General features: G+C 45.4%; 1 pseudogene; it reads right to left on the bottom strand.

Annotated features, from left to right (window-relative positions):
* Positions 1-1,040: 1,040 nt before the first annotated feature.
* LOC109296444 lies at positions 1,041-5,247 on the bottom strand (annotated as a pseudogene).
* Between the last annotated feature and the right edge of the window lie 5,444 nt (positions 5,248-10,691).

Below are 10,691 nucleotides of genomic sequence, written 5' to 3'. Positions count from 1 at the left end.
GAGCTGTTAAAAGTACACGCTTTGGGGCAGAGGAGGGCATGCTATGACTCTCCTGAATACAGCTCTTGGGGGGGAACAGCCAGGAAGTATCTGTGTGCCTCCTCCTTACCTCTGCCCTCAAAATACGTGCTTTCCAGGGGGGTAACGGTGTCCTATACATAAACTCTGCAAGGTTTGTGAGCATGGGAATGGCCAGTGCCTGCTGCCCACTCTCTGTGCCCACCTCAGATCATTTTGGAAAGGGACTGAAAAGCAATTCATTACACAAGCTTTGGGGATGAATGAGCAATTGTGCCGCAGCCCTCAAATATGCCAGCTATGGGTAAGGGGATGAAAGCAAGCTTTTAGTGGGTTTATCTTCACAATGTGATTGTAAGGTCAGGAATAGAAGCAGGGAAGAACAGTGAAATGAAGGGTTAAAGTTGCAATATGGTTAGGGCACCTAAGTCCCACTGACCTGCTGTCTTGCTGGGGGCATCTGACAGAGCCTCAGGTTTTCACCACATCAGCTCCCCAAATACCCATGGGCATGCTATGAGTGGCCTCAGTCTTGTCAGTGCTGAACAACCAGGAGCCATAAAATCATAAAAATCTAGGGCTGGAAGGGACCTTAGCAGCTCACCTAGTCCAACCCCCTGCTCAAAGCAGGACCATCCCCAACTAGATCTTCCCAGCCAAAACTTTGTTGAGCTGGGTCTTAAAAACCTCCAAGGATGGAGATTCCACAACCTCTCTGAGTAACCTGTTCCAGTGCTTTACTACCCTTCTTGTGAGAAAATTCTTCCTAAGGTCTAACCTAAATTTCCCTTGCTGCACCTTAAGACCGTTGCTCCTTTTTCTCTCATCTGCCACCACTGAACAGTTTAGCTCTGTCCTCTTTTGAACTCCCCTTCAGGTAGTTAAAGGCTGATATTAAATCCCTTCTCAGTTTTTTCTTCTCTAGACTAAATAAGTCCAGTTCCCTCAGCATCTCTGCATAAGTCATGTCCCCCATCCCTCTCACCATTTTTTCTGTCCTTCACTGGACTCTCTCCAATTTTTCAATATTCTTTCTGTAGTGGGGAAGCCCAAAACTTCAGATGTGGCCTCACCAGTTCTGAATAGATGAGAATAATCACTTCCTTTGGCCTACTGGCAATACACCTACGAGTGCAGCCCAGTTTCCCATTGGCTTTCTTGGCAATGAGGGCACACTGCTGGCTCATATTCAGTTTATTGTCCACTGTAACCCCCAGGTCTTTTTCTGCAGAGCTGCTACTCAGCCAGTCAGCCCCCAGCCTGTATGGGTACATGGGCTTGTTCTGTCCTAAGTGCAGGACTTTGCATTTATCTTTGTTGAATCTCATGAGATTTCTTTTGGCCCAATCGTCCAGTTTTTCTAGGTCACTCTGAATCCTAGCCCTACCCTCCAGAGTATCTGCTACACCCCCCAGCTTGGTGTCATCTACAGATTTGCTGAGGGTGCAGTCTATGCCATCTTCCAGGTTGTTGATAAAGATATTAAATAAAACTGGATCCAGGACTGACCACGGGGGCACTCCACTTGATATCAGCTGCAAGTAGACATTGAGTGATTTATTACTACTCTCTGAGCTCAATGCTCCAGCCAGTTTTCAATCCATCGTACAGTCCATTCATCCAGCCCATACTGCCTTAGCTTGCCTGCAAGAATGTTGTGGGAGACCATAACAAAAGCCATGCTAAAATCAAGGTATACAACATCCACAGGTCTCCTCACATTCGCAGAGCCAGTCATCTAATCAAAGAAAGCAATCAGATTGGTCAGGCATGATTTGCCCTTGGTGAATCCATGCTGACTGTTCCTAATCACCTTCTTCTCCTCCAAGTGCATAAAAAAGGAATCCTTGAGGATCTGCTCCATGATTTTTCCAAGGACTGAGGTAAGGCTGAGTGGTCTGTAGTTCCCTGGATCCTTCTTTCTTCCTTTCTTAAACATGAGCACTATGTTTGCCATTTTCCAGTCATCCAGGACCTCTCCTGATCACCTTGTGTTTTCAAAGATGATGGCCAGCCACTCTGCAATCTCATTAGCCAACTGCCTCAGCACCCTCTGGTGCATCCGAGCCAGCCCTGTGGACTTGTATATGTCCAGCTTTTCTAAACAGTCTCTAACCTGTTCTTTCACCACTGTTGGCTGCTTACCTCTTCCCCAACTGTGCTGCCTGGTACAGTAGTCTGGGAGCTGACCTTGCCCGTGAAGACTGAAGTGAAAAAGGCATTGAGCACTTCAGCCTTTTCTGCATCCTCTGTCACAAGGTTGCCTCCCCCACTCAGTAAGGGACCCACACTTTCCCTGATCCTCCCTTTTCTACCAACATACTTGTAGAAACCCTTCTTGTTACCCTTCATGTCCCTTGCTAGCTGCAACTCCATTTGTGCTTTCACCTTCCTGACTTCATTCCTCTACGCACAAACAATGCTCTTATACTCCTCCCTAGTTATTTGTCCAAGTTTCCACTTCTTAGAAGTTTCCCTTTTGTTTACTGAAGCGTAAGTCCTGCTGGGATTTACAAATTTGAGTAGAATTATTTTCCTTTTCAGTTGCCTGATTGGCAATTTTTTAGTCATCTGCATAGCATTTTTGGTATTCATGTGCAGGTATCCATCTATTCCTAGGCATTTAACCCTTCTTGTGTAGATTACTACATCATGCACTTACCTGGTCATTCTCACTGGTGAAAAAAATGAAGGTGGTGAACCCTCTGATGTTCAGCTCCTATACCTGTGTGGTTAGGGCACTTGCCTGAAAAGCCAAAGACCTGGGTTCTAGATCTGTATCATCCAGAGGAAGTTTGAACCTACATTTCTCTAATATGCCAACACTGTACTCAAGTCCAGTAGTTCTCAACCTTTTTTGGACCAGATCCCATTTGTAAACATCAATGGCCAGTCCAGACCCAGTGCCCCTCACTCCTGACCTGCTGCCCCTCATCCCCAGGCCCTAACCCCTAGTGTGTGGGGTGGAAGGTGGGCCAGTGTGGTGCACAGGGAGCCCCAAGCAGCCCTCTGTGGGCTGGAATTGCAGCCTGCAAGGGAAAAGCCAGAGTAGCTTCTAACTGCTGCTCCTTTAATGGAGAACCCATCTTTAAAGTTTGCTTACGACCCTTTCACATATTCATGAGACCCACTTTTGGGCCGTGACCCACAGGTTGAGAAACGCTGCTCTAGACATCACCTAGGGCCATGTGAAATTTCACTGAGTGTTTTGTTCTTAAGCTGTTTCGATGCATTTTGAGCTCAAAACAGTGAAATCAAAACAAAACCAAAAGCATGGAAACAGCTTTGAAATGAAATGAGGGCACTCAAAACATTTCAAAAGTGGCCCAGTGGTGAGAGGCAAGGCACAGCTAGGGCTGCGCTCCAAGTGGCTCTGCAGCCCTGTGTAGCTTGGCCCAGCAGGGAGTGCAGCCCTGGCTGTCCCTGCCTCCTGCCGCTGGGCTGCGCTTGGTGGGCCTGGAGGAGCCGATCAGAGCGCAACGCTGACTCTGCCCACCTCAGCACTCTTTTTAAAGCTGAGCCATTGTTGTTTGCACCTAACAGTCATTGAAAACAATAGATAGAAGGTAACATAGGGAGGAGTTTCTGTCTCACTGGGAGCAAGACTTCAGGTTTATACCCAGGGCCGCTTACCTTCAGGCCTAATCACTATCTCACTGAGCCACACAAACTCTAATTTCCTCTTGAACTTCTTCTTGGCCTCATATATCTCCTTTTCATGCCTGCCCAGGAGATCAGCTTCAAAAAGAGTCCTGGAGAGGGGTCTGAACAATGCCAAACCTGTGCCACAGCTATTAAAGTGCTCCAGCAGACTCGATTAATGGAGTCAGACATACCTAGCTTCACATCCCTTAGGGGGGAAGGGACTAGAAGCTGTGCCTCGATCTTCCCAGTTTAGTAATCTAGCCAGTCAGCTACTGGGGCTGAAACATAGGAGGGACACATCCTCCCTGCCAAAGGCACCTATACACGTGCTAATTAGCATGCATTGAAGCAGACTCCATTAATCGAGTCTGCTGGAGCATGCTAATTAACGTATTCCAGCCCCCTCTGCATCACATGTATTCTGTGTCAAAATGGCAGCAGGGCAATTTAATTAAAGTTTATCAAACAAATTAGTTAAAGTGCCCCTGCTGCCATTTTGAAGTGCAGGATGCTGAATACACATGGCACTGTGGGCTCTTTAATTAGAGCAGCTCTCAGAGCCACTCAAATTAAAGCATCCCCCAGCCCCCCACCCCAAAACACAAAAACCTGCTTGTCATGGACTTTGGTCTAACTGTGTTGTCACACTGTGGACACATCCTCAAGGGGCCAGACACATGCATAGCTTAATGCACATACTTCAAGTGTGTGCACAGTGTGTCCACGTTGCCAGGAAATGGAATGGTTGCCTGTGTGTAAAAATGCCAAAAATCTGATGTAGACACCCAAAAACCCCACCAGTTAGATGACAAGAAATACTAGTATTTGACCTATAGTGTTCCCCTGCCTATCTTGCTTCCAGGGTCAATCCAGTAGATGCTCTTAGAGCTCACTGCCAGATTGGGGCTTGCACAAAATAGAGGAGGAAATGGCACCATTTTGTCCAATAGCCTAGTGGTTAGATCACTCACCCAGGATAACCCAGATTTAATTCTCTCCCTTCGTCTGATAGGACTTAAATATGCAACTCCCTTCATGAGAACTCCACTGGGCAACAGCATTGTAGCACCTACATTCTTTTGTGGTTCTTATCCAAAGCAATTTACCCCAGGTCACAGAATATGCCTCTAGCAGAGCAGGGGATTGACTTTTCAGTTCCAAAAGCTGCTTCTTAAACCACCAGGCAATACTTCCTCTGCTGGGAACAGTCAGCACCTCCAAACTCTGATGATCTTTGTAGGGATGAGCAGCAGAGGATCGTTCTCAGTAATTTGTTCTCATCCATGAAGGGGACAAATGGGAAATGATTAGGTTAAAGGGACAGAGAGGTCGGGAATGCTAAAATGGAACTCTAGGACTATTGCTTTCCAGCTGGTGTCTCTGAAGTACCTGACCATCAGCTGAGGCTCTGAACAGTAGTCAGTAGTGTTGCTTCTCTCAGTACGGCACCATTTGGGGGAAGGTGTAGCTGATGCTGAGTGCCCAGTGTCTTGTGTAAACCAAGCTTTATGCTTGAGGTAGAGAATGAGCTCTCACTGGGTGGGTCTAAATGTGCAGTTACTGTACCTGAATAAACTCCAGCATATTTCATGTAAGAGTTTCTTGCTTCTAGGTGTGAAATTTGCACGTGCACCTAGGACTGCAGCATATTGAACCAAGTTGGAGCCGCTCTGGCTGGTAGGAGGCCCAGGGGGTCAGCCCGCCAGCCCAGGGCTGCTCCTGCCTGGCTGAACATGCTGCATAGGGACTGGCTGGGGCATAAGGGTGCTTCAGTGAAGCACATTCATGTCACAATCAGCCCTGTCAGTGTCTACACATGCATTGTGGCACACTAAATAACGTTGCCATAGGATAATGCTTCTATTGACAAGTACTATCCTACAGCAGCATTTATTTTTTTACTGTGGCCTAGTAGGGCCACACACATAAATGCTGAGACTTTACTGCATGGCTAATTAGCCAGTTCAGCAGTAAGTCTTGTGTAGGCATGCCCATTGAGAGGCAAGACAAGGAGGAGAAGATGCCAGAGTAACATCAGTCCTTGGGTATCAAAGCTAATGTTCCTTCTGTCCTGTTCCTTGATAGGTCTTTCAGGACCAAGACTTTTTCTACAGTTGTCTCATTTTGACAACTGCTTCTGCCTCATACACTCAGCTGGTCATTAGTTCTCTTTTTTGATATAAAGATTGGCTCTCAGAGCCTCTCTTCATCCTGCTTGTCTCAGATAAACATTTCTCCTTTAGAAGTGGAAAAAAATCACTGTGCTCTTGTTAGGTTGTACTTTCTTGTTCTTTTATTCTGAATGGAGTCCCCAGCAAAGAGTTGGAAGAGGGAAAAGTTCTTCTCTCCTCCTTCCCAGGCACATCTACATGCACAATTAGTGTACATGAATAAACTTCAGAGCTTATTACTCCAGAGTTTTTTGCTCCATGGCACCCCATTTGAACATATACCCAGGGGCAATTAACTCCAGAGCAATCAGCTCTGGAGTTTATTCATGTGCAGGACATGGAGCCCAGTCAGAGCAGTCGCCAGTTGGCAAGGGGCCCTGGGGGTCAGCCTCCCAGCCTGGGGCTGCTCCAACCCACCTCAGCATGCTGCAGAAGGGCTGGCTGGGGCACGAGGGTGCTTCCCTCAGGGTCTATCCAACAGGCAGCCCCCCACACTGAAACACTCTTGTGTCCCAGCCAGCTCAGTCAATGTCTACAGGTGTGATGCCATGCAGGAAAAAACTCTGTAGCAGGTTAGTACTTGTATTTACAAGTTCTACCCTGCTGCAGAGTTAATTCATTTCCTATGCCGTAATAGGGGCACACATGTAGACACTGAGATGTTTACTACTGAGCTAATTAGTCAGCTCTGCAGTAAACATCTCATCTAGACATGCCACCCCCCTCTTTGTTTTGGGCTGTAGGAATTTATATCTCTTTGTTTAGGGAGAGGACAGGAACAGTCTCCTAGAAACACAAATAGTATGTAGGCCTTCGCTGAGGTCATCTGGGCCTTTCCTTTTAACATGCTGGTCAGACAAGCTATCTGTTTGTTGCTGAGCTGCTAAACCTCCGTCCTTCTTCAGTATGAAGGAAGATAAAAGAGAGTGGCACTATATATGTTTGAGGGGTGAGGAAAGCTGTTAAATACAAGAAGATTGAGAACCTGCATATTAGTTTAAGGAGGAAACAAATCCTGATACGTTAGTTAAGCCAAAAATTCTAGAAATGGCCACTGGTTTGAGATATCTCAGTTCTGAGGTGCCCAGCTTGAAGCTCCCGCTGTCCCAAACTGTTTTCCCCAAAATCAAGGCAACTCAAAATCAGAAGCCTCTTATGAAAGTTTGGTGCTTTAATTACTAATCCAACAACTTCATTTCAGCCCAGAGTCTTAATCTGAGCATGTGTTTGTCTGGAGAAGTATATGTATAAAGCCAAATTAATCATTAGGCATGAGAGACCTGTGTCTAGGGCCTCAACCTGGCACTGGACTTTACTCTGGCCCCTAGCAACCACACAGCAGTTAGAAGCTACAATTAGGCTCCCCACCCACGACAGACTGGCAGCTCTAGCATCTTCAGAGCCAAATGCTGTCTGCATGAGTAGGCGTGGAGATTCCAGCGGGCAGAATTTTATTCTACAGAGACAATGAGATGAAAATTTATTCTGCTGCTTGGTTGTTTGAGAAACAAAACAACTTTAATTTACATCAGTGTACTGCTGCACTAATTCAACCGAAGCCAATGGAGTGAGACATCTGAGAAAGCTGGTAAAAGTGAGACTGAAATTAGGCCTACTTTCTGTTGTGTATTTAACTCTGGTCAATATTTTTTTATTGTTGCCACTGGAAATATTTAATGTATTTTTAATCTGTATATACATGTTTCTGCCAGAGCCCTCTGTATGGTACTGATTTATTCATTAGATTGTTTCCCTGGGATAAAGTTTCTTACCACAGTGAACAACTAGTCATTACTGATGTTTATCAATTTTGCCTTCATTCTCAAAGATCTTTTGATTTTCAAAGAAACAGGGGTGTGGCAGGGGGTTTATGAAAATTCATGTAGAAGTAAAAAGCAAAACAAAAACCCAAAGAAACATCAATTAGCCTCCAAGAACAGCTTCCAAGTCCAGGTTAAAATTAAAGCTTGTGGAATGTTTCTGACTTCCAAATTTTCACATTACACACACACACACACACACACACACACACACACACACACACACACGGAAATTGAATTTTCAACCATATACATAGATAAAGAAAGATAAACATCCAAATGCCTTTTGAATGAGTCCAGAATAGTTGCTTGCACCACCTCTGGGAGGAGTCTGTTCCAGACCTTGGGCACTCAAGCTGTAAAGAAGTTTTTTCTTATATAGAGTCTGAATCGGCTTTCTAGAAGTTTGTGGCTGTTAGACTTAGTTTTCCTTTGGGGAGCCCTGGTGAACAAGTGTTCTCCCAGATCCTGATGCACCCCCCTTATATACCTATAGGCTGCCACCAAGTCACCCCTGAGCCTTCTTTTCACCAAGCTGACGAGTTCCATGGCCCTCAGCCTCTCCTCATAAGTCTTGCACTCTTGGCCTTTGATCAGTCATGTGGCTCTCCTCTGGACTCTCTCGAGCTTATCCACATCCATCCTGAAGGGGGGGAGGTATCTAAAACTACATGCTGTACTCCAGCTGCAGCCTCACCAAGGCTCAGTAAGGCAGGAGAATGATGCCCCTGGTTTTGCTTGAGATGCATCAGTGGATGCATGCCAGAGTTTGGTTTGCTCTGCCAGCCATGGCATCGCACTTGTGGCTCATGTGCATCTTGTGGTCCATCAAGACCCCCAAGTCTCTTTTGTTCACGAAGCTAGTGAGCGTAGCACCGCTGAGCCTATAAGTATGATGCTGTTTTTTTTCTCTCAAGGTGAAGTACCCTGCATTTCTCTGTGTTGAATGCCATCAGGTTTTGGCCCGCCCACTTTGCAAGCATGTCCAGGTCAGCCTGTATCCTCAGCCTTTCCTCCAGCGTGACCACCTTCCCCCATACTTTAGTGTCGTCCATGAACTTTGCCAGTCTGCATCTGATGCCCGAATCCAGGTCATTAATGAATGAGTACCGGCCTCAGCACTGAGTCCTGGAGGACTCCACCGGTTACCTTGTGCCATGTTGATTTGTTCCCATCAACTAGTACACTTTGGGTCCGACCCAGAGCCAGTTCCCCAGCCATTGGACTATGAGATGGTCAAGGCCATAGTTTCCCAGCATTGTTCATGAGGACATCATGAGAGACCAAGTCAAAGGCCTTCTTTAAATCCAGATAAATGACATCAACCTCATCTCCCTTGTCCAGGCAATGTGTCACCTGATCATCGAAGGAGATGAGGTTGGTCAGGCAAGACCTTCCAGTAATAAAACCATGTTGGCTGGCATTCAGTAGGTTGCCTTCTATTAGCCTGTTGCAGATGGATCCCTTAATAATTTTCTCAAAGATCTTTCCGGAGATGGACATCAGACTGATAGGTCTGTAGTTCCCTGGATCTTCCTTCCTCCTTTTCTTGAAGATTGGGACCATGTTGGCTCTTTTCGAGTCTTCTGGTACATCACCCAAGCACCCCAAGCTTTCAAATATCTTGGCCATACAGAATGTTATGATGTCCACCAGCTCTTTTAAGACTACCTAAGCCCCCATACCCTTGAGCCCAGCCCCCAGAGCCCTGTAGTCACACATGGCCCAGCTAGGATTGCTCCGAGCAGTGTCATTTGTGCCTACATTGATGAGTAGCATGGGGTGGTGGTCCAAGGGCTGGATGAGTTTGGGGATCCTCTCAGTCACATCACGGACACGAGCCCCAGGGAGGCAGCAAACCTCACAGGCTACAGGGTCTGGACGACAGATTGAACCCTCTGTCCCACTCAGGAGGGAATCGTCCACCACAATTACTCTGCGTCTCCTTCTGGGTGGAGTTGCTGGTGGCCCTCCTTCCTTACATGCTGGGGCCTGGAGTTTGGCCAGCTCAGCTGATGTGAGGGGTTTGAAACAGGTGCACAGCTCCAAGGGAACAGTCACCCTGATTCAGTACCACCTAGGACCAGAGTTTACTGGTCATGATTTCCAAATTTCAATTTTTTGATGTTTTAATGTATTTAAAATTGATGTTTGTTTTTAAAAAATTGCTCACTATTTTGACAATATTTTCTTCAACATTTCTTACCAACTAGTTAAAATATTAACCCGAAACTGAGGAAGCACTGTCATTTAAGGCTAGTATTACTACATTAAATAGTAAAGAAAAAGAAAAGAGAAGAAAAAATCTGAAGTTAATTGAATCATAGAACCTTTCCACCTTAATAAATGGCAGCTTATAAATTCCTTGTTAAAGACTTCTCTCATCACATCTTGTTTGTGTTGAGGATCACATGAAGTACACCTGGAATCTCTCATGCAAGTGTCCTGTCTTGAGCTGCCTTTCATGGACATTGTAAGTTTAGTGTTAGCTGTCTGATGCTCTTCATGACCTATTGAATCTACCAAATGGGCTAAAGCTGTTGACAAAAAATGTACCAAACTCTTGATATTTGAACACATGAGACTCAGCTTTAAGACCTTGAATCATCTTCTAGTTTCACCAGTCAATAGGCCACTTTTAAGTTGAGTTTCTCATGGATGCTAAGGAATGCCAACTTAAAAAATGTATTTTTCACAAACTTGTTTAAGTGACATAAATGGGTCATGTTGGAGTTTCTCATTTCAGCAGCCTCAGAAGTATGGCTGTAAATTTTATGTTTTTCGGAGTTCTTTCATTCAAAACTGGGTCAAAGGCATTTCCATAAGCCTTCCAAAGGAGAAGTAAAGTCTAAAATCAAACATTAAAAAGTTTCAAAATCGAAGCAACTTGTTTGAAGAAGATCATAGAAATTGATCAGTGAAATTTAGAAGCAAAACTGTATTTCAGACTAACCTGTAGCAAAAAATCTCCAGGTTTGGTGTAATAAATAAAATAAACTCCAAGATCCCAAATAATTAAGGGAACATGTTTGCAGAA

This window comes from Gavialis gangeticus, unplaced genomic scaffold (genome assembly GCF_001723915.1).
Source record: "Gavialis gangeticus isolate Ggan-Ray unplaced genomic scaffold, GavGan_comp1, whole genome shotgun sequence".
NCBI lineage: Eukaryota > Metazoa > Chordata > Crocodylia > Gavialidae > Gavialis > Gavialis gangeticus.
This window is presented reverse-complemented; position numbering and strand designations above follow the sequence as displayed.